The sequence below is a fragment of the Oryctolagus cuniculus genome, chromosome 17 (assembly GCF_964237555.1).
Source record: "Oryctolagus cuniculus chromosome 17, mOryCun1.1, whole genome shotgun sequence".
NCBI lineage: Eukaryota > Metazoa > Chordata > Mammalia > Lagomorpha > Leporidae > Oryctolagus > Oryctolagus cuniculus.
The window spans coordinates 54,335,836-54,338,082 of NC_091448.1; the positions used below are offsets into that span (position 1 = coordinate 54,335,836).

Genomic DNA, 2,247 nt, shown 5'->3' on the forward strand with positions numbered 1-2,247 from the left:
CATCAGGGCAGCGTCCAACCAGCCACCCCCACAACAACACCATGGCAACTAAGGTAATATTATTGTTCTAAGAGGAAAAAGAGAGAAAAACCACATAGGCTGCTGGGCGACACCTCGTAGAGCCACACAGATAGCATTTGCCACACCCTACAACTTCTGCCTCTCACTTCCCCAAACACGGCTCCTTTGAGCGGTCAGCCCAGGCTCGTGCTATCGCCTCTCAGCACCAACCCCAGATGCGCCTCCTTCACAGGCAACGGATGTGAGTGCGAGTCCCCGGCGAGTGCGGAGTAGGTACCGCCTTCCCGGCTTCACCTCTGCTTTGGAGGCAAGGAAGGGGCTGGGGAGGCTTGGCCAGCTGCACACCGGACAGCTCCAAGCTGTCCTCTGTGCATCAGTTCGATGGCCTTCGGCAGCAGGCACTGGGGTGTTGGTGGTTGTGGCGATGAGCCACACTGTGTCTCCAGACCTAAATGTGGAAAGCATTAACCCAAACGAAAGACATCAGCAGGGGTGCGCTCGGAGAGCTGTTGCACAAGACCAGGGTGAGTCACCAGCCGGCAGAAGGAGGGAGGGAGGGAAGGAGGAAGGGAGGGGAGCCCCTGGTGGGACTGGCGGGCGTATGGGTGGGGAAGGCGGGGAGTGGAATAACACAGCTGCAGGTTCATGAGGAACCACACTTCATCAGCGGTCTGCAGGCGCGTGGGGGCAAATGTCGCCTCCTCCAACTCAGGAAGTTGTCAAAATGCCCCACAGGAGGCGGTAGGAAGGAGTCTTCCTGCGGAGGCTCATCCTTCCCCGATCCTCCTTGCCCCCCCCCCCCCGCCATGCTATGGGGGGGTCCCCGGGCCTGCGGTGCCCACCGTGAACACTGCCCCATCTCCTGCCCATCTGCACTACCGTTTCTTGCCTTCTCCCAAACACCCTGTCCTCCACACAAGCTGCTGTTGACAAGACGAGTCGCTCAGCCACGACTGTTCCTGGATCCCGGGGAAAACCTCATACCTTCCCCACCAACGCACGCTGCCACGTCACCTTCCACACGGGTGCTGAGGGAGTTCCTGCTGCCAGCCGTTGAGGCTGCTCTCCCTGGGGTGTGGCAGCACGGCCCGGAGCCCCCACACAAAAGCAGCAGGTGCTGAAACCTGAAGGCTCTGGGGTTTAGCTCAGCAACCCACGTGCTTGGCGATAATCCCTTACCTCTCTAGGTCATTTCACTTTTCCCTGCAGAGGGACTGGGTTTGGAGATCAACTGGATTCCTTAGACTCTGATACCACCTGTTGCAGGCATTTGGGGAGTGAGCCAGAGGCTGGAAGATCTCTCTTTTCTGTCTCTCTGCCTTCCACACAGGTAAAGAATAAGTAAGTAAATTTTTAAAAGGCAATGTTTATCTGTAAGAAACACATGAAGCTAAAACAGCAGTTCTCCCCCCACCCCCGCCCTTAATCTGCCGGGGATAACTTCCAAGACCCACAGTGGATGCCTGAACCACAGACAACACCAGACCCCTTATTATACACACAGCTATCCCTTAGTATTTGTAGAGGATCGGTTCCAGGACCCCTAAGGAGATCAAACCCCTTGGATGTTCAAGCCCCTTATGTAAAATGGTGTAGTATCAGCATAGAACCTACACATACCCAGCTGTGCATTCTAAATCATCTCTAGGTTGCTTGCGTTACCAATACAATGTAAATCAGTGTACCACGTTGTCTAGGGAGCAATAACAAGTAAAACTGTGTCTGTGCATAGTCAGTACAGATGCAATTTTTATCCCTGAAATATTCTGATGGCTTTGTGGGCCGCTGTGAGGGCTTTCCCAGCTTTTACTCTGCTGGCACGGGGAAGCACTGTGTGTCCTAAGCCGAAGTGTGACACGGCCTAACTCATCATTTAAAAAGAACAGAACTGGGCCGTGAGAACTGGGAGGGAGAACAGCATGGTGACACAGCAGGTCAAGCCACCACCTGTGACACCAGCCTCCCCTATCGCAGTGCTGGTTTCAGTCCCAGCTGCTCTACTTCCAATCCAGCTCCCTACTAATGTGCTTTCGGAAGGCTGCACATGACGAGTACTTAGGCCCCTGCTACCAACAGAGAGACCCAGATGGAGTTCCCAGCTCCTGGCTTTAGCCTGGACCAGCCCTAGCTGTTGCAACCATTTGGGGAGTGAACCACAGATGAAAGCTCGCTTGCTCTCTCGCGCTCTCTCTCTCTCTCTCTCCCTCCCTGTCACTCTCTCTTCTC

The 2,247-nt window shown here is 54.9% G+C and overlaps 1 protein-coding gene across 2 annotated transcripts in view; it reads right to left on the minus strand.

The window, feature by feature from the left end:
- Window positions 1-2,247, minus strand: part of GAS7 (growth arrest specific 7) — a 248,566-nt gene that overhangs the window by 167,019 nt on the left and 79,300 nt on the right. The gene's annotated exons all lie outside the window — the stretch shown is intronic.